At 39.9% G+C, this 22,193-nt stretch overlaps 3 non-coding genes across 3 annotated transcripts; all 3 read right to left on the reverse strand.

Annotated features, from left to right (window-relative positions):
- Nucleotides 1-317: 317 nt before the first annotated feature.
- Nucleotides 318-425, reverse strand: LOC112774011 (small nucleolar RNA R71). Its single transcript, XR_003188526.1, has one exon. It is a non-coding gene; the product is annotated as a small nucleolar RNA R71 (small nucleolar RNA).
- A 4,746-nt stretch (nucleotides 426-5,171) lies between these two features.
- On the reverse strand, nucleotides 5,172-5,275 carry LOC112773703 (small nucleolar RNA R71). The gene has a single exon (XR_003188240.1). It is a non-coding gene; the product is annotated as a small nucleolar RNA R71 (small nucleolar RNA).
- A 10,909-nt stretch (nucleotides 5,276-16,184) lies between these two features.
- Nucleotides 16,185-16,292, reverse strand: LOC112774759 (small nucleolar RNA R71). The gene has a single exon (XR_003189221.1). It is a non-coding gene; the product is annotated as a small nucleolar RNA R71 (small nucleolar RNA).
- Nucleotides 16,293-22,193: the final 5,901 nt, after the last annotated feature.

A 22,193-nucleotide genomic window follows, 5' to 3' on the forward strand; every position in this document is an offset into this window, starting at 1 on the left:
AGCATCTCAATTCTTGCAATTGGAGCAAAAAACTTTGAGCTTAAGCCTCAATTATTTTCTCTAATGCAGCAGAATTGCAAGTTTCATGGACTTCCATTGGAAGATCCTCATCAGTTCTTAGCTGAATTCTTGCAAATCTGTGACACTGTTAAGACCAATGGGGTTGATCCCGAGGTCTACAGACTTATGCTTTTCGCCTTTGCTATAAGAGACAGAGCTAGGATATGATTGGACTCACAACCTAGAGAAAGCCTGAAGTCTTGGAAAAAGTTGGTCAATGCTTTCTTGGCCAAATTCTTTCCACCTCAAAAGAGAGCAAGCTTAGAGTGGAAGTCCAAACCTTCAGACAGAAGGAAGGTGAATCCCTCTATGAAGCTTGGGAAAGATACAAGCAATTAATCAGAAGGTGTCCTTCTGACATGCTTTCAGAATGGAGCATCTTAGGTATATTCTATGATGGTCTGTCTGAATTATCCAAGATGTCATTGGACCACTCTGCTAGTGGATCTCTTCATCTGAAGAAAACACCTGCAGAAGCCCAAGAACTCATTGAAATGGTTGCAAATAACCAGTTCATGTATACTTCTAAAAGAAATCCTGTGAATAATAGGATGACTCAGAAGAAATGAGTTCTTGAGATTGATACTCTGAATGCCATATTGGCTCAGAATAAAATATTGACTCTGCAAGTCAATATGATTTCTCAGAATCTAACTGGAATGCAAGCTGCATCCGGAAGTACTAAAGAAGCCTCATCTGAAGGAGAAGCTTATGACCCGAAAAATCCTGCAATGGAAGAGGTGAATTACATGGGAGAATCCCATGGAAACACCTATAATCCTTCATGGAGAAATCATCCAAATTTCTCATGGAAGGGTCAACAGAAGCCTCAACAAGGCTTTAATAATAATAATGGTTGGAGAAACAGGTTTGGCAATAGCAAGCCTTTTCCATCATCTTCTCAGCAACAGACAGAGAATTCTAAGCAGAGCCTCTCTGACTTAGTAACCATAGTCTCTGATCTATCTAAAACTGCTCTCATTTTCATGACTGAAACAAGGTCCTCCATCAAAAATTTGGAGGCACAAGTGGGTCAGCTGAGTAAAAGAGTTACCGAAATCCCTCATAGTACTCTCCCAAGCAATACAGAAGAGAATCCAAAGAGAGAGTGCAAGGCCATCAATATATCCAAAGTGGCCGAACCTATAGAGGAGGAAGAGGCAGTGATTTTCAGTGAGGAAGACCTCAATGGACATCCACTTACCACTAAGGAGTTCCCTAATGAGGAACCAAAGGATTCTGAGGCTCATACAGAGACCATAGAGATTCCACTGAACTTACTGTTGACATTCATGAGCTCTGATGAGTATTCTTCCTCTGAAGAGGATGAAGATATTGTTGAAGAGTAAGTTGCTCGGTATCTAGGCGCAATCATGAAGCTGAATGCCAAGTTATTTGGTAATGAGACTTGGGAGGATGAACCTCCATTGCTCATTGACGTTAGGATTTTTGCTGGTAAATAATTTTATAAAAATAGTCGTGTTGTAGATATAGTTTCTAAACCGACAGAAATCCCTTTGTACAAACGTTTTGGTTGTCACAAGTAACAAACCCCTTTAAAATTGATAACCGAAGTATTTAAACCTCGGGTCGTCTTCTCAAGGAACTGCAGGGAGGTATGTTTTTACTATTGGTTATGAAGATTGTAAATTGGGGGTTTTGAAAGTAAGGAACAAGTAATTTGAATGACAAGTAAAATAAATAAATAACTGTAAAACACACTTTTGGAATTGTATAAGAAATTGGAAGTCCTATCCTAATTATCCTTATCAATGGTAATGAGAATTGAGTCTTACTCCCACTTGGTTAGCCTTTACTAAAGCAAGGGAAGATCAAGTGGATTAATTAGTCTGATCTTCAGGTTCTAGTCAATTCCTGAGAAAGGACTGGAATTATTGAAGTTCAATTCAATTAGCAAAGATAACAATTATCGATTCATGCCAGGCATCTTGGCCAGTTTCACTGACCTTTTCTTTACTATTTTTAGGTTAGTTTCAGGCATTTCTTTAGGAAATAAGCTAGTTTTGGGTAGATATTCACTTATGCCTTGATTCAAGCATACATTGTGTATTTTACATAATTTCATGAAGATTTTGCATAAGTTTAGTGACAAATATTATGTTGCATTACTCATGACTTGGACTAGAGCTTTGATGCACTTTATTGCTTGATTTCAGGACCAAAAGGAAGCAAGAAAAGGGGAGGTAACTTCCAAGATTAATGAGAAAAGTGATTGCAAATAACACTCTCAAAAAGCCATCAATGCCCACGTTAGAGAGTCACGTTAACTAAGTTAACGTGAACTCTAACGTGGAGAAGAGAAGTTGAGCCAACGTTAGTGACAATGTTGGCAATTACTCATAAGTGGCCACGTTAGAAGCCACGTTAACCTAGTTAACGTGGCATCTAACGTTAAGGGGGGAAGAGAAGCCAACGTTAGTGACACTCAATATTGTCACTAACGTTGGCCTATGGTGCAAAGTACCACATTAACTCCCACGTTAACTTGGTTAACGTGGGAACTAACGTAAGGGATGAAGAGTTGTCGACAACGTTAGTGACACTCAACATTGTCACTAACGTTGAAGCAACCACACAACCCCCAAGAGTCACATTAACTTCCACGTTAACTTGGTTAACGTGGAAGCTAACGATGAGGAATGAAGGATGAGCCAACGTTAGTGACACTCAACACTGTCACTAACGTTGGGATGGCTAAAGATGGCCACGTTAGAAGCCACGTTAACCTAGTTAACGTGGACTCTAACGTGAGACCTGGGGGCACATTGGAACGTTAGTGACAATGTTGAATGTCACTAACGTTCTCGAAGGATGGCAAGGGCCACGTTAGAAGCCACGTAACCTAGTTAACGTGGGCTTTAACGTGAAGCAAGAAGGGGCACATTGGAACGTTAGTGATAATGTTGAGTGTCACTAACGTTGTCGAAGGTTAACAAGGCAACGTTAAAAGCCACGTTAACCTAGTTAACATGGGTTTTAACGTGAGGCAAAGGGGTGCATTGGAACGTTAGTGACAATGTTAAGTGTCACTAACGTTCTCGAACTTATATTCTCACTAAATATTAACACCCCTAACGTCCTGAACTAAAGTCTCCACCCACTTCGCACTTTCTCTCTGCAAGTAAAGCCAAGCCCAAATAAAGAAAGGAACTGCTTCAAACTCAAGATCCAAAGGCCCAAGACTTGAAGAATCACACTAGAAGCTGAGAAGAGTAGTATATATAGGAGTAGCTTTGAATTGAGAAGAAGTTCTGGAGGCTGGGAAAAAGAGAACTACTCTCTGTATTTTACTTTCTTTGCAATTTCTAGTTTTATGATGTATTCTCCATCTTTGTTTTCATTTTCAAGAGCTATGAACAACTAAACCCCTTTCATTGGGTTAGGGAGCTCTGTTGTAATTTGATGGATCAATACTAATTTTCATTATTCTTCTTCTATCTTTCCTCTTGATTTTACTTGAAAGCTTTCGATCATCATCCAATTGAGTAGTTATCTTGGAAGAGAAGCTATTCAAACTTGGATCTCTTCTGAACCTTGAAAGAGGAATGAAGAGATAAAGCTAGAAATGCTTTCTCATGCTGGACCAAATTGGGTTTAGATGGGTATGTGACTATAACCCTCTCAATACTTGATTTGGGAAATGCATGTGGTATAATCAGTGACCATACTTCATCTCTTCTCATGAGCAAGTGACCAAGGAATTGGCTATTGATCAAGATTTGAGAGATTGAATTGCAAGAAATTGTAATTCAATCACTTAAGATTGCCAAGGAGATCAATGAGTGCATTGATTGAGGAAGAGATGAAAATGAACTTGATCCGGAGAATTACAACATCTCCTAAGCCCAATGAACTCCCCATCTCTGATCTTACCCATTCTCTTTAATTTCTGCCATTTACTTTTATGAGCAAATCCTCCATTTCCATTGACAATTCCGCAATTTATTTTCAGTCATTTACTTCCAGTCCTTTAATTCTAGCATTTACTTTTCTGTTATTTACATTCCCGCCATTTTATTTTCTGCAACTCTCAACCCAAATTCTGGATTTGCTCAACTAGAACATTCTTCTAATTAAAGTTGCTTGATCAATCAATCCCTGTGGGATTCGACCTCACTCTATTGTGAGTTTTTACTTGATGACAAATTCGGTACACTTGCCGAAGGGAGATTTGTTGAGAGACGTTTTCCGTGCATTAAGTTTATGGCGCCGTTGCTGGGGATTGATTGTGAATCAACAATGATTAAATTGGAAGATCACTAGATTGAGCATTTATATTTTGTGAATTTTATTTTTCTGTTGGAGTGATTTACTTTTTGATTTAGTTAAACTTCTTCCCTTCCCCCTCTACTCTTTTGTTTTTCTTTGTTATTTTCAATTCTATTTGCTAACCCACTAACTGTTTGATATATTGCATCACCCACAACTAACAGCAATTCTGACACAAATACTGTCTGCACCTATTTTTTTTGCTGGTACTTGTTGGTTGTATGACAGGGAGAAAAAGCGGGGCTTCAACTTCCTTTGATTCTGAACCTGAGAGAACCTTCCTTAGACTAAGGAGGGAGGCAAAAGAAAAATGTGTAGTTGGTGCTGAAGAAGAGGAGGAACACTTTGAGGAATACTTTGAACCTAACATGGAAGAAAACATGGAAAATCATCATGAAGAAGAGACTCACAACCATGGCAGAGGAGGTGGAGCAAATCATGCTGGGGAGGATAGAAGAGTTTTGGGCTCTTACATCAATCCAAACCCAGGAAATTGTTGAAGTAGCATCCAAAAGCCAACAATCCATGCCAACAACTTTGAACTTAAACCACAGCTCATCACCCTTGTTCAGAACAACTGTTCGTTTGGAGGAGGTGTTCAAGAAGACCCCAATTAACATTTGACCACCTTCCTGATAATATGTGACACAGTGAAATCTAATGGTGTTCACCCTGACGCCTATAGACTGCTCTTATTTCCCTTCTCACTCAGGGACAAGGCAGCCAAGTGGCTGGAATCCTTCCCAAGGGAGAGCTTGACAACTTGGGAGGATGTGGTGAATAAATTCTTAGCAAGATTCTACCCTCCTCAATGAATCAATAGGCTGAGAGCTGAGGTTCAAACTTTCAGGCAACAAGATGGTGAGACTCTGTATGAAGCATGGGAGAGGTTCAAGGACTTAACAAGGAGGTGTCCACCTGACATGTTCAACGAATGGGTCCAGCTGCACATTTTCTATGAAGGGCTCTCTTATGAGTCAAAGAAAACGACTACTTCTAAGAAACAGTAGCAGAAAACGACTACTTCTATGCTTCCGAAAGAGGGAACACAAGAGGAGTGATGGAGCTAAACAATGTAGATACTCTATTGGCCCAAAACAAGCTCATTACCCAGCAGCTGGCTGACCTCACCAAGAAGATGGAGAGGAACCAAGTAGCAGCAATCTCATCTTCATCAACAATCCAAGAAGGAGTGAATGAAGAAGCAGAGGGGAGTCAGGAGCAAGCCAACTACATTGGGAATTCACCAAGGAAAAACTATGATCCATACTCCAAGACTTACAACCCTGGATGGAGAAATCACCCAAACTTTGGGTGGGGAAGTGAGCAAGATCAAAACTAAGACCAGAGACGTTACAACTCTAACAACAATGTAGCTCACCAGCAATTCACCCAGAGGACATCTCAACACCCCCACAACAACACGTCTCCACACACTTATCAAAACCAAAACAGCACATCTGCTCCGAATCACTCATCAATTAATGACAAGCTCTCTAAGATTGAAGCCTTACTTGAAGGAATATGCCAAGAGATTGAAGAAAATAAGGTGTTCAAAGAGGAGGTGCGAGCCAATATTAAGAACCAGGGAGAGACCATTAGGAAGCTGGAATTCCAGGTGGGATATTTAGCTGAGAAGATTCCCAAACCTACTGATAGCTTCCCAAGTGACACGTAGAAAAACCCCAAGGGAGAAGCAAAGAAAGTAAGATGGGAAGATTGCAAAATGGTCACTGCAAGTGATCAAGAGATTGAAGACAAGCAAGGCAAAATGTGCAAACAACCTGAAGACAACTCAACAAAGGAGGAGGATAGAGATCACAAAGAACCAGAAATCTCACAACAAGAGCTGCTGAAGCTCTATGCACCATTCCCTCAACTGCTCAATGGTGCTGTGGGAAAAAGAATATACTCAAGGTTCCTAGACTTGTTTGCATCTCTGCATGTGAACATACCATTCATCAAGGCAATTCAACAAATGCCTGCATTCATCAAGTATATGAAGGAACTTCTTCCCAGGAAAAGCTCACTCAAGGGAGGGCAGACTATAGTGATGAACAAGGAACGTAGTGCCCTTATTCAACCTGAGTTGCTTACAAAAAGAAGAGACCCAGGAAGTTTTCATATCCCTTGTGCCATAGGTGAAAATATGTTCGACAGAGCACTATGTGATTTAGGGGCCAGCATCAACTTACTGCCCTTATCCCTGGTGAAGAGGCTGCAAATCAATGAGATAATGCCCACAGATGTCATTATCAGACTGGCTGACAAAACTCAAAAGCAAGCAATAGGAGTGGTGGAAAATGTGTTGCTAAAGGTTGGGAAGTACTTTCTCCCAACAGAATTTGTCATTCTGGACATGGAAGAAAGTCATACTCACCCAATCATATTGGGAAGACCATTTCTAGCTACAGCCAGAGCACTTATCGATGTAGAGAAAGGGGAGCTAATATTGAGAATCCATGATGAACGACTCAGCTTCAATATTTTCAAACTCTCACAAGAAACAGATCAAGAGGACAAGGAACTAAGCACAAATGATAATGAGACACTGAAGGAGGAAACAAGCACTGAAGCACAGCCAGTTCATTCTGAGATCCCCTTAATAGATAAACAAGGAAAACAGCAATTACTACAGCTCAAGGAAAAGTTGGAGGAACCCAAACCTCTAGAGGCAGGTGAAGACAGCATCACAACTCCTTGGAGAAAAGAGGTCACCAAGGGGAAGACAACCTCAAAAGAAACAAAGAAGAAGGTACCAAGGAGATGGAAGAACAAGAAGATCCCTACGGAAGACTTCTCTCCAGGGGATAGAGTTGTCTCAGCTTACTTCCCAAATATTCTCCCTAATCTCCCTATTGTGCCATCTCAATTACCTAAGGTCTTCACTATCAATATAGTTCTTTCCCTGGAACATGTGGAGATCATTGATCCAACCAATGGATACAAGTCCACAGCAAGAGGGGAGGACTTTAAGCACTACCAACCACCATGATGAAGGAAAAACGTCAAGCTAGTGACGCTAAAGAAGCGCTTCATGGGAGGCAACCCATGTTTTATATGCTTTCAGATGATAATGAATAAGTCAATCTTTATGAGCATCAATCCAAAGTTGACAAATAATTGGTGAAAATCTTCTTATGCAGAATATAGTGAGGAACAAGTTTGGTGTTCAAAGCAAACCTAGACGCATGCTAGTCTTGGGAGCTTTGAACACAAAACCTCCATCACAGTGATCCAAACTAAGTTTGGTGTCACCTCATGGTGCCACCAAAATGCATATAAGGACCCACCAATAGTTAGTTAGTTAGTTGGAATTCATAAATAAACAATCAAATCTCTTCTTTCCTTTTATTCTAGCCGTAGAGTTTGAATTTTTTTATTAATTTCCTTATTTTAAATCTTTATAGGAAAGGAAAAGAAGCATGAAAAGGGATTGATTGGATAATTAAATGGGGGAGATTTCGCCACTTAATGAAGAGCACTACACACATGTCTCAAGAGGGAACGCATGGGGAAAAGCGGCCATGCAACATTGGAGAAAGAAGACCCTTGAAGACCGAACCAATCACTCTCATTAAGTGATGATCCTTGTCTTTCCTTCATAAACAACCCCATCCGTCCATCTAGTAAACATTCATTGTCATCACACACCCTTCACCACTCTTCATTTCGGTACAATACATCCCCTATCCGATTACAAACATTCCTCCCCTCACTTTCCTTATTGCCATAAAACCCTAAAAAACCAAAAGTCTCCACAACCTTACCACCTTTACATATTAATCATCATTCATGGCATCTTCAAGTTCTAAGAGAAGAGAGGGGAAGGAACCCATGGAAGAACACCCATATGATGAGAAGAGATTTAGAAGCTTGCATCATGCATTGCAATACGGGTGGATGGTTGATAAGGAAATCATTTATGAGCTGGGATTTCAAGTGAAGAAGACTGAATGCCCCGAAATCACAGAGAAGGTAGAAAGGAGAAGATGGGAGCTCCTCACTGACCCGGTCACTAAGGTGAATGCAAATCTCATAAGAGAATTTTATGCAAAGGCAGTCAGATATGATAAGAAAGATGAGTCATATACAAGCTTTGTGAGAGGAACAATGGTGGATTTTGGTCCCATGAGTGTAATGAGAGCATTTTAGCTACGGTTTATACCGTTTGAAGAAGAAAGTTATCACTTAAGATTGGACAACAACCCCAATTATGACCAGCTTTTACGAGACCTTTGTGTACCGAGAGCTGACTGGGAAAGGGGTACTGGAAATAAACCAAAGTTCATTAAGAGAACAAACCTCACTCCTGAAGCCAAGGGGTGGTTTGAGCTTGTAAGGAGGTCCATCCTACCAGCTGCTAATAATTCAGAGGTCAACATCAATCGAGCCACTATGGTACAATGCTTAGTACAAGGTGGGAAAATCAAAGTGCATGAGCTCATTGCCGAAGGGATTCAAGAGTCAGCTGAGAAAGCTGACTCAGGTGCCAGACTTTGGTACCCCAGTACCATTCTCCGCTTGTGCAACAAGGCCAAGGTAATATTTGAGGACAGCAGCCCAGACTGGGTGAACCCAGGGAGGCCAGTCACACTCGAGCGAATGGTCTATACCACACCGGCTCAGCAACTAAGAAGGCTACATATAGGAAGGCAAAGGGCCCAGGGAGAAGCTCATCAAGATGAATATCATCAGGAAGAATATCAACAAGAAGAGCATCATGACCCAGCCAACTTGAATATGACTCACCTTCTAAGAGCCATTGAAGATTTGGGACAGAGACATATGGAAGGACAAGAGCAAATACTGAACTGGCTGAGCCAACAGGAAGCATGGCAAAAACAACAAATGGAGCAGCAGCAGGAACAATACTCCCAGCTCACTCAAGCCATCAACCAAGTGAATGAGAGGCAAGAGGTTCAAGAGAAGCACTTGCAAGAACTCAACCAGCGGCAGATAGCCCAAATGAAAACTTTCAATGAGTTCAGTGTACTCAATGAAGGAAGGCAACTACATAGGGAGGAGTTCTATGTAAACACTCAAGCCGAGTTGAACTACATGACCAGTAATATACATCAGCTACACTATGCCATCCCTACATATGATGAGGTCCAAAAAGAATTTGTAGAACAAGAAGAGAGGAAAGTGAAACAGCAAAAGGAGACACTCAAGAAGAAGATGGAAGATAGTGGTTTCTGGAGGAAGCTGCTTGGAAAAGGCAAGGGAAGTGGAAGTACAAGCACTCAAGAGAGACACAATGAGGACAAACAAGGATGGGAGCATGGACATCCACATGAATGAAAGGTGGTGGAGTTCTTTTTAGTCCATCGTTTTCTATGCTTTAAATAAGGAAGATCTTGTATGAAATAGAACCTGCTTCCATGTTATGTTTAAACTTTTTAAAATTGTGTCTTTTAAGTTTTCCTTCTGAATAGGTCCATGATTTCTGGTTTAAATGTCACTGCATCATTCCCTTATTTACTTGTAAGCTTGTCCATTTTAAATCAAATTGAAGAAGAGAATGATTGTTTTCAAAAGACCAGAGTAGAGTTCATATTGTGGAAGTGCATTCATGAATCTTTGGGGTAGTCATAAGTTAGCTAAGTTGGTTCAACCACAAGGCTGGGATGACAATTATCTAGCCTGAATACTTTGCTTTGGATACACTCATGAGATTAAGTTAATAACAAGATCCTAAGAAGAGAAAAGGGAAAGAACAATGGAAGTGAAAAACAAAAGAAAAAGAGTAAGTAATAAGGCTAGGCATCAATGGTTTTAATCTTGAGGCAAGTGTCTGTGGTGCTCCTGTGTGAGGGATCTACTTGGATGAATAAGCTCTTAGGGGTGCCTTATCACTTGGTAACTTGGGTTAACTAACTCGGGATTATCAGCTGAAAGTCCACTATCAAGAGTAACCTTCACTACAGAACACTTAGTAACCCAAAGAGGTGCTGGACACCAAAGTCTCAAGAAAAGAAAATAAATAAACTAAATGCCTGTAGTGTGTATGTATGGAGGATAGGCTTGAGGGAGTAAGTCCTTAGGGGTGTCTCAACACCTAGCACCTTGAAGCAACTGGTTCGGGAGTGTTGGCTGAAAGCTTATCTTAAAGAGTTGCCCCCTTACAGAGCACTTAGCCTAAATAACACAAACAACCCTTGGAATAACAATAAAAGGATCAATGAATAAAAGTCTCATGGGATATAAACAAAGTGGGTGTTTTAGGACATGATAAAGGTCTGAAAGCCAGTAATGGAATGAACATAAATTGCTATGCATGAAACCACCATAAAATCAGTAACATAACTTCCATAAGAATGACTCATTCCTCTGGATATTCCATTCATCATTCTCTTGTTCCAGTACTTGCTTAGGGACAAGTAAGCTTTAAGTTTGGTGTTGTGATGCCAGGGCATCTTGGCTAGTTTCACTGAGCTTTTCTTTACTATTTTTAGGTTAGTTTCATGCATTTCTTTAGGAAATAAGCTAGTTTTGGGTAGATATTCACTTATTCCTTGATTCAAGCATACATTGTGCATTTTACATAATTTCATGAGGATTTTGCATAAGTTTAGTGACAAATATTATGTTGCATTACTCATGAATTGGACTAGAGCTTTGATGCACTTTCTTGCTTGATTTTAGGACCAAAAGGAAGCAAGAAAAGGGGAGGTAACTTGCAAGGATAATGAGAAAAGTGATTGCCAATAACACTCTAAAAAAAAAAAGCCATCAATGCCCACGTTAGAGAGTCACGTTAACTAAGTTAACGTGAACTCTAACGTGGAGAAGAGAAGTTGAGCCAACGTTAGTGACACTTAACATTGTCACTAACGTTGGCAATTACACATAAGTGGCCATGTTAGAAGCCATGTTAACCTAGTTAACGTGGCCTCTAACGTTAAGGGGGGGAAGAGAAGCCAACGTTAGTGACACTCAACATTGTCACTAACGTTGGCCTATGGTGCAAAGTACCACGTTAACTCCCACGTTAACTTGGTTAACGTGGGAACTAACGTAAGGGATGAAGAGTTGTCGACAACGTTAGTGACACTCAACATTGTCACTAACATTGAAGCAACCACACAACCCCCAAGAGTCACGTTAACTTCCACGTTAACTTGGTTAACGTGGAAGCTAACGATGAGGAATGAAGGATGAGCCAACGTTAGTGACACTCAACATTGTCACTAACGTTGGGATGGCTAAAGATGGCCACGTTAGAAGCCACGTTAACCTAGTTAACGTGGACTCTAACGTGAGACCTGGGGGCACATTGGAACGTTAGTGACAATGTTGAATGTCACTAACGTTCTCGAAGGATGGCAAGGGCCACGTTAAAAGCCACGTTAACCTAGTTAACGTGGGCTTTAACGTGAAGCAAGAAGGGGCACATTGGAACGTTAGTGACAATGTTGAGTGTCACTAACGTTCTCGAAGGTTAACAAGGCAACGTTAAAAGCCACGTTAACCTAGTTAACGTGGGTTTTAACGTGAGGCAAAGGGGTGCATTGGAATGTTAGTGACAATGCTAAGTGTCACTAACGTTCTCGAACTTATATTCTCACTAAATATTAACACCCCTAACGTCCTGAACTAAAGTCTCCGCCCACTTCGCACTTTCTCTCTGCAAGTAAAGCCAAGCCCAAATAAAGAAAGGAACTGCTTCAAACTCAAGATCCAAAGGCCCAAGACTTGAAGAATCACACTAGAAGTTGAGAAGAGTAGTATATAGGAGTAGCTTTGAATTGAGAAGAAGTTCTGGAGGCTGGGAAAAAGAGAACTACTCTCTGTATTTTACTTTCTTTGCAATTTCTAGTTTTATGATGTATTCTCCATCTTTGTTTTCATTTTCAAGAGCTATGAACAACTAAACCCCTTTCATTGGGTTAGGGAGCTCTGTTGTAATTTGATGGATCAATACTAATTTTCATTAATCTTCTTCTATCTTTCCTCTTGATTTTACTTGAAAGGTTTCGATCTTCATCCAATTGAGTAGTTATCTTGGAAGAGAAGCTATTCAAACTTGGATCTCTTTTGAACCTTGAAAGAGAAATGAAGAGATCAAGCTAGAAATCCTTTCTCATGCTGGACCAAATTGGGTTTGGATGGGTATGTGACTATAACCCTCTCAATACTTGATTTGGGAAATGCATGTGGTATATTCAGTGACCATACTTCATCTCTTCTCATGAGCAATTGACCAAGGAATTGGCTATTGATCAAGATTTGAGAGATTGAATTGCAAGAAATTGTAATTCAATTACTTAAGATTGCCAAGGAGATCAATGAGTGCATTGATTGAGGAAGAGATGAAAATGAACTTGATCCGGATAATTGCAACATCTCCTAAGCCCAATGAACTCCCCATCTCTGATCTTACCCATTCTCTTTAATTTCTGCCATTTAATTTTATGAGCAAATCCCCCATTCCCATTTACAATTCTGCAATTTATTTTCAGTCATTTACTTTCAGTCCTTTAATTCTAGCATTTACTTTTCTATTATTTACATTCCCGCCATTTTGTTTTCTGCAACTCTCAACCCAAATTCTGGATTCGATCAACTAGAATATTCTTCTAATTAAAGTTGCTTGATCAATTAATCCCTGTGGGATTCGACCTCACTCTATTGTGAGTTTTTACTTGACGACAAATTCGGTACACTTGCGAAGGGAGATTTGTTGAGAGACAAGTTTTCCGTGCATCACGTACACACGATGTATGCATACGCGTCGCCTTGCAACTTCACTTCTACGCGCGCGTGTCTGTGGCGCGTGCGCGGATGCCAGGGCATCTTAGGCTAGTTTTACCAGCCTTGTTCTTTGTTTTTAATAGGTTTTATGCACTTTCTTCAGCTATAAGTAAGGAAATTGGGTAGAAATTTATGTATCCCTAGATTCATTCAACCATGAGTAATTTGATGCAATTTCATGATGATTTATGCTATGATTACTTGTATGCTAAGAATGATAAGAATTCTCATGACTTTAGCAAGGCTTTGATGCATTTATTGGTTGATGATAGGTAAAGGAAAGCATGGAGGAAGGTTGGAAAAGGAGCATGGAAAAGACAAAGAGGAAGCAACGTTGGTGGCCAAGTTGGACCACCAACGTTGCCTCAAAAGTTGGAAGAGAAGCAAAGCAACTCTCTGTAAAGTGTGCTGATGCTCACGTTGGAGGTGGCGTTGGAGGTCCAACATTAACCCCAACGTTGTGAGAAAATGATCAATTCTGGGGCTGAAGAATTTTTGAGTGACGCATACGCGTCTATGACGCGTACGCGTGAAAAAGCAAAATTTTCATATCCACGCGCAAGCGTGAGTGACGTGCACGTGTAGAATGGCAAAATTGACCATCCACGCGTACGCGTGGGTCACGCATACGCGTCACTAGACGAACGTTAGAGTCCAACGTTGCCTCAAACGCCAGCCTCCAATGTCCTCGATGAAGAACCTAGAATTTGGATTTGAAAAATTGAAATTGACGCGTACGCGTCAGTGAAGCGTATGCGTGGATGGGAAAAATGGCGAATCACGCGTAAGCGTGGAGTACATGCACTCGTGAAAATGCCAACGTTGGAGGGAATGTTGGAGGTCCAACACTGAGGCCAACGTCCCATGCATTGTGTTGAAACTGTAAAATGAAATCTTTGTATCCATGCGCACGCATGAATGATCATTTTTGCCCCTGGTGCGCAAACGCGCAAAGCACGCGTACACGTGGATAGCGGGACGTTGGCCCTCCAACATTAAGTCAAACGCCAATCACAGCATGTTTCACTGGTTTTTCTGAAGAGCGTTTGAGTCAACGTTGGCCATCAAACATTGACCCCAACGTGAAGCATCAGACTCTGCATTTCAAACCAATCTCTTCTCAACAACAAAGGAAACCAATTGGAGCCAATTCAATCCAATTTCACCAAGGCCAAAACCCCAATTCAGAGACTGAAGATCAATGGAAGAGAGTGTATAAATAGTTTAGAATTTAAGTTAGAGGGACCTTTTTTTTGTTTTCGATTTTCCTTTTATTGAGTACTACACATTTACTTTCTGTTGATTTTTCTTTTGCAATGTATCTTTCAATCCAAATTTCCATTTTGAGAGCTATGAACAACTAAACCCCTTTCATTGGGTTAGGGAGCTCTATGTAATCGAATGGATCAATAGTAATTTTCATTCATCTTCTTCTTTCTTTTCTCTTGATTTTGCTAGAAAGCTTTCGTTCTTTATCCAATTGGATAGTTATCTTGGGAAAGAAGCTATTCATAATAGGATCTCCTCGGAACCTTGGAAGAGGAATGAGGAGATATGCTAGAAATGCTTTCTGACATTGGATTAGATTGGGGTTTAGATGGATATAGTGACATGTAATCCTACCAAAACTTTGATCTATTAATTTGGGTGGTATAATCATTGACCGAACTTCATCTCTTCCCACGAGCACTTAAATCAAGGAATTGGGGAATTGTTCATGCTTAGAGAGATTGGTGAGCCAAGAAATTGGGATCCACTCAATTAAGATTGCCAAGGAGATCAATGAATGCATTGATTGTGGAAGAGATGAAAATGAATTTGATCTGGAGTGTTATACATCTCCTAAACCCAATGATTCCCTCATCTCTGATCTACCCATTCTATTTACATTTTGCTTCTTTAATTTCATGTTAAATCCCCATTCCCTTTTAATTTCTTGCAATTTAAGTTCCTGTTCTTTAATTCCAGAAATTTAATTCTCTGTCATTTAACTTCTTGCAATTTAAGTTTCCCGCCAATTTTTTTTTCTGCAAGTCTCAATTCACTTCCGGTTTCGGTCAACTAGCATAATTCTCCAATAAACATTGCTTAATCTACCAATCCCTGTGGAATTTGACCTCACTCTACAGTGAGTTTTTACTTGACGACAATCCGGTGCACTTGCTGGAAGGAAATTTGTTGAGAGGCAAATTCCCGCGCATCAAGTTTATGGCGCTGTTGCCGAGGACTGGTTTTGTATTGACAATTACTAAATTGAAGGATAACTAGATTGAGCACTTACTTTTTCTTTTGATTAATTGCAATTTAATTTCAGTTTTTCATTTTATTCTCTGCAAATTTTCTGTTAGTTGTTTCTCTTTAATTTTACCTTACTTCTTTACTTTCCAGCAAGCTAACCTACTAACTATTTGATAAATTGTTCTAACCAAGCTAACTATACTCTATTTTAGTAGACTCTACACTTGTTGTTTCTAGTACTTGTTCATTGTATGACAGGTAGGAGAAAGGAAACCTCAACCTCATTTGATAGTGAACCGAAAAGAACTTTCTTGAGATTAAGGAGGGAAGCAAGAGGAAAAAGAGTTGTCGGTGTAGAAGAAGAGGAGAAATACTTTGATATAACCATGGAGGATGATATGGAAAACCATCATGAAAGAGAGGTGAACAATCATGCCAAAAGAGGTGGAGCTAACCCTACTGGACAAGAAAAGAGAGTTCTTGGATTATAAATCAATCCAAATCCAAAAAATTGTGGCAGCAGCATTCAAAGGCCAACTATCCATGCTAATAATTTCGAATTGAAGCCTCAGCTCATAACTCTTTTCCAGAACAATTGTTCTTTCGGAGGAAGTGCACAAGAGGATCCTAATGAGCGTCTCACTAAATTCCAAAGGATATGTGACACGGTTAAATCTAATGGTGTTCATCCTGACACCTATAGATTGCTACTGTTTCCATTCTCTTTGAGGGACAAAGCATCAAAATGGCTGGAGTCATTTCCAAAGGAAAGCTTGACCACCTGGGAAGATGTAATGAACAGATTCTTAACAAGGTTCTACCCTCCACAAAGAGTAAACAGGCTGAGAACTGAAGTGCAGACTTTCAGACAGCAAGATGGGGAAACTCTTTATGAAGCCTGGGAGAGATTCAAAGACTTGACAAAGAAATGTCCCCCTGATATGTTTAATGAGTGGGTACAAATCCACATCTTTTATGAAGGGCTGAATTGTGAATTAAGGAAGGCTGTAGACCACTCATCTGGAGGTTCCCTAAACAAGAAGAAGACCATTGAAGAGGCCATTGATGTTATAGAGACAGTAGCTGACAATGAGTATTTTTTTTGCCTCAGATAGGAGCAACAACAGGGGAGTCTTGGAATTAAATCATATGGATGTAATCCTGGCCCAGAATAAGATGATCACCAAGCAACTAGCTGAATTGACCAAGCAAATGGAGAAGACTCAGGCTGCAGCTATCCATGCTCAACCATCACCCCAAAAAGAATTGGAGACAAAAGAAAGAGTTAACTGGGAGGAAGCTAATTACCTTGGAAATTCATCTAGGCAAGCTAATGATCCATACTCTAAAACCTATAACTCTGGTTGGAGGAACCACCCAAACTTTGGGTGGGAGAACCAACAAAGCCAAGGCCAAGAACACAGACCTCACAATCGTAAGCAGTATAACAACTCTACTCACCAAAACTCCAACCAAAGACCATACCAAACCACACAAAACACTCACTCACAGCCACCATACCAAAGCCACAACACCCACTCTCAACACCCAAATTCCAACCAACCATCACCACATGATGATGATAGAATGGCAAAACTAGAAGCTATGCTTGCAAACCTTAACAAAGAGTGTGAAGACATGAAGAAATTCCGGGAAGAAGTGAAAGGTAGTATGAAAAGCCGAGCGGAGGTTTTTAAGAATCTAGAATCTCAGGTAGGACATCTTTCACAACAGACTCCAAAGTCCACTAATAGTTTCCCAAGTGATACAGAAAAAAATCCATGAGGGGAAATGAAGAAGGTAAGGTGGGAAGAATGCAAGTCAATTAATCTAAGTAGTGAAGAAGGTCTAAAGGAAGAATGCTCCAGACACTCAGAGCATGATGAAGGAGAGTCAAGGAAGAATGTAAGGGAGATAGAAGAAATGGCTAGCCCTGAACAGAGAAAGGAACAAAAAGAGAAAGAATACCTCAAGCCCTTTGTGCCACAAGCACCATTTCCCCAAAGACTCATGGGAAGTGAGAAAGACAAGTCATATTCAAGATTCCTTGACATGTTTGCATCCCTCAGTGTCAACATCTCCTTCATAAAAATTCTCCAACAGATGCCAACATACATGAAGTGCATGAAAGAACTGTTGACCAAGAAAGGAACCTTAAAAGGGGGACAAATAGTGACAATGAACAAGGAATGTAATTCCCTCATCAAGAAAGACATACTCATGAAGAAAAAAGATCCAGGGAGCTTTCATATTCCATGTGCCATAGGAGAGACAAAAATTGACAGAGGATTCTGTGACTTAGGAGCTAGCATAAATGTAATGCCTCTATCACTTATGAAGAAGTTGCAAATCAATGAGCTGAGATCCACGGATGTAATCATCCAATTGGCAGATAAAACTCAGAAGAAGGCTGAAGGAGTAGTTGAAAATGTATTGGTAAATGTAGGAAACTACTTCCTCCCCACTGACTTTGTTGTTTTGGACATGGAGGAATGTTACCTTCATCCAATTATTCTGGAGAGACAATTTTTAGCCACTGCTAGAGCCCTGATAGATGTGGAACAAGGAGAGTTAATCCTAGGAATACATGATGAACACCGTACATTCCATGTATTCAAACCTACATCTGAGTCTGAGCCAGAACCTAAGGAGTCAAAGAATAATCACAACAACATGTGCACAAAGGGAAGCAATAGTAAATCAGTAGCTGAACCACTGAAACAGTCTTTGGTGAACAAGCAAGAAGTTCAAGAGATACAGCAATCAAGAGAACTCAAGAAGGAACTGAAGCCACAAGAGTTGGAAGGAGCAGTTAATAAGGAAGCCCCTAACACAATGATCACTACAAAACTATTGGAAGAAGAGAAAAGAGTTGTGAAGAAATTGCCAAGGGAATGGAGAAATAAGAAGATTCCTAGAAAGGGTTTCTCCCCTGGAGACAAGGTAATATCAACCACCATCAACCAATACCACCCCAACTTACAATCATTCCATCTCAATTACCGCAAGTGTTCACCATCAGAAAGGTCCTCTCCTTAGAGCATGTAGAGATAACCAAGGAATCAAGTGGAGACCACTTCACTGTAAGGGAAGAAGACCTAAGACACTACAACCCACCATGACAATGACCAACCGTCAAGCTAGTGACGCTAAAGAAGCGCTCCATAGGAGGCAACCCATGATTTAGTTTTCCTTGTTTTTAATACTTCAGTATGAATAATAAGTGTTACTCTAACATGAATTCAAGCTCGTATAGATAATTTTGACAATTATCCATGACATTGAGAAGCATATGATCCAATTCTAATTTTGGTGTGCTTACATGCACACTAGGATACCGTTCAAAAATAATGATCATAGTGCCAGTTTGACATTTGTTTCCTGGAATATATTGCCAAAGATTAAGTTTGGTGTTCCATATATTGCAAGAACAAGTCATGGGAGTCAAAGTTCTTTTGAGTTTTGAAAGTCATGAAAGTGCAACCATGTTTATAATTTTTAGTTCATGTTTAGAAAAAGAAAAAGATAAAGTTTTTCCATGATGGTTTAACCAAAAAGTGACACTAATTTCGTTTAGATTTCAAGGACAATACTTGGAGGAAGTGACACTTTGAACTATAAGACCAAACACTAAGTTTGGTGTCCTCCAGAACTATATATGGTGGCACCAAAAAGAGTCACGGTTGGTTAAACAAGCATGAGGAATGAGAGTCAAATTTTTAGTTTTAAATATTAATTGCTCTCTTGCCACTACCTATTAGTACTCACTTCTTTTGTCTTGTTATGATGGTTAGGTGAGCAGAGAACTATTTAATGAAAGAGACAAGACAAGGAAGGGTAAAGCTAGCTTGAAGACAAAAGTGGATCACATGGCTTGAAGGGTGAGTCTGCACATCCTTGGAAGAAGCAATTGGAAGACCGAAGAGATATGCTTCATAAAGAGGCAACTTTTGTCTTTATTCAACCTTGCATGCACAACCTTCATTTATCACTTGTCCAAATGAATCCTAGCCATCTATTCTTCATTAAAACTTACTATAAATGGCCTCACTTGAACCGTGCATGTGAACTAAGGTTTCACACTTCTTGTACTCCAAATATTCAACTCTTGTGTTCTTTAAAACCAAAGCCTAGAAACCGTGTTCCTTGTGTAACAAAGCACCCTTGTTCACTTGCTACCAAAACACTACCTTAACTTCAAACACTTTTTCCTGAGAGTGCATCACACCAACCGTCCCTCTTCATAAACCTTTAACCCCCACTTGGCTAACCATCAAGGGAAGCATGGCATCTTCTTCAAGCTTTAAAAGAAGGAGAGGAAAGGAACCTATCACTGAGGAAGTTGAAAATGACTATGATCGATGGAAGTTCAAATCATGGTTCCACCAAATGCAACTTGGGTGGATGAATGACAAAAAGATATATCTAGAAATTCCTTTCCTGTTGCCTGAGGAGAGATGCCCAGAAATAAAAGCCAAGATTAGAAAGAGGAAGTGGTAAGAGCTGACCTCACCAATCACCAGGATTAATGCAAACATCATAAGGGAGTTCTATGCTAATGCTACGAGGTTGGATATGACTGAAGCACCAACATACAAGAGTTTTGTACGGGTGTAGAAGTAGACTTTAGCCTGAAGGCCATTATGAAGGTCTTAGGACTAAGGCAAGAACATTTTGATGAGCCAGGATACCAACAAAGAGTGAACGGGAACCCCGATTATGATGAAATTTGCAGTGATATCTGTGTGATAAATACTGACTGGGAGAGAGACAATGAAGGAGGGCACAAGTACCTGAGGAGAGATCCCACTCCTGAGGCAAAATGTTGGTATGAACTTATAAAGAGATCAATTCTGGGCACAGTAAACACCTCTGAAGTAAACAGGCAAAGGGCTGTGATAAACTCATATTTTATGATATATATATTGTGCTCAATTTAAGTAATTTATTCAACCCTTCACCCACTTATTCATGTAAATTTCATGGTTTTACTTTCCCTTCCTTATTATGTGATATATGTGAAATACATGTTTCTTATGCTTTGAAATTATTTATTTTAATTACCCTTTATTACCATTCGATGCCGTGATTTGTGTGTTGAGAAGTTTCAGATCTTCTAAGGCAGGAATGACTTAAAGGATGGAAAGGAAACATACAAAAATAGAAGGAAAGCACAAAATGGAGTTTTTGAAGAAACTGGCAGCGACGCGAACGCATGGACGACACGGCCGCAAGCCTAAAGCGAAAAAGCAGCGACGCGAATGCGTGACTGACGCAGACGCGCGCCTTAAGCAGAACACAGATGACGCGGACGCATGACCGAAGTGAACGCGTGATAAGGAAACTTCAGATGACGTGACCGCGTGACCCACGCGGACACATGATAGACGCCACGCACCAGAAATTACAGAAAATGCTCCCAACGATTTCTGAAACCTTTTTTGGCCCAGATCCAAGTCCAGAAGGCACAGATTAGAGGTTATAAAGTGGGAGAATGCATCCATTCATGATGATATCTTCAATTATTCACTTTTGATAGTTTAGATATAGTTTTTAGAGAGAGAGGTTCTCTCCTCTCTCTTAGGTTTTTAGGATTAGGATTCCTCTTAAAGGATTTAGAATTTCAACTCTTCATCAGGTTCAATATTCCTTTTACTTTATATTTCTCTTTTACTTTCAGATATTTTAATGCTATCCTTTAATTACTTATATTGCCAGATTGGCTTATGAACTCTTTATGTTTAAATTGGTTTTCTCTTATTAATGCAATTGAGGTATTTCAGATCATTGATTCTTATTTAGCTTTTTATGTTATTAGCTTTAACTGATTAACTGGAAGCTCTTGAGTTATCAACTATCCGTGATTGGTTGTTATGTCGGTTAAATTGACTGGTATTCCACTAACTCTCGTCTTTCCTTAGGACTTGGCTAGGACTTGGGAATCTAACTAATTTGTTCACTTGACTTTCCCTTGCTTTCATAAGGGTTAACTAAGTGGGATTAACCTCCATTCTCATAGGAGTAACTAGGATAGGACTTCCGAATTTTCATACCTTGCCAAGAGTTTATTTTACAGTTATTTATTTATTTTATTATTTGTCATTTAAATTACTTGTTCCTTACTTTCAAAACCCCCAATTTACAAAAATCATAACCAATAATAAGAACACCTCCCTGCAGTTCCTTGAGATGACGACCCGAGGTTTAAATACTTCGGTTATCAATTTATTTAGGGGTTTGTTACTTGTGACAACCAAAACGTTTGTAAGAAAGGACTTTTGTTGGTTTAGAAGCTATACTTGCAACGGGAATTTATTCTGAATTATAGACCACGCAAAAGTTCTCTCTTCAAAATGGCGCCGTTGCCAGGGAACTGCAAACGTGTGCCCTATTATTGGTTATTGTAAATATTTTTCTTTTACTTGTTTGTTTGTTTTTGTTTTCTCCTTTTATTTCCATTAGCTACTATGAATTCTCACCCCTCTCGCTTTGAGTTTGGTTCTAATATTTTTGAAGGGAACGGAAGTTATAGAAGGAACATGCATCAAGGTCAGAGCAATCAAAGATGGATGGAGCCAAGAGGATCTGATCAACCCTTTAGGCAACAACACCCTCCAAGATATCATGGACGAGGACCACTATACAATGCACACCAAGCTAATAGACATGGTAGACCACCTTGCAATTACCAACAAGCCCCACCCTGTGCTTATAGACCATCCTCTCAACGTAGATTTGAACCACCACACTCACAAGTTCCTTTTCACTATTCACCACCATATGACCCTTATCCACCACAATCCCAATCCAATTACTTCCAAGAACCACCACATTCTTATTTTGAACCC

The sequence above is a fragment of the Arachis hypogaea genome, chromosome 18, assembly GCF_003086295.3.
Source record: "Arachis hypogaea cultivar Tifrunner chromosome 18, arahy.Tifrunner.gnm2.J5K5, whole genome shotgun sequence".
Taxonomy (NCBI): domain Eukaryota; kingdom Viridiplantae; phylum Streptophyta; class Magnoliopsida; order Fabales; family Fabaceae; genus Arachis; species Arachis hypogaea.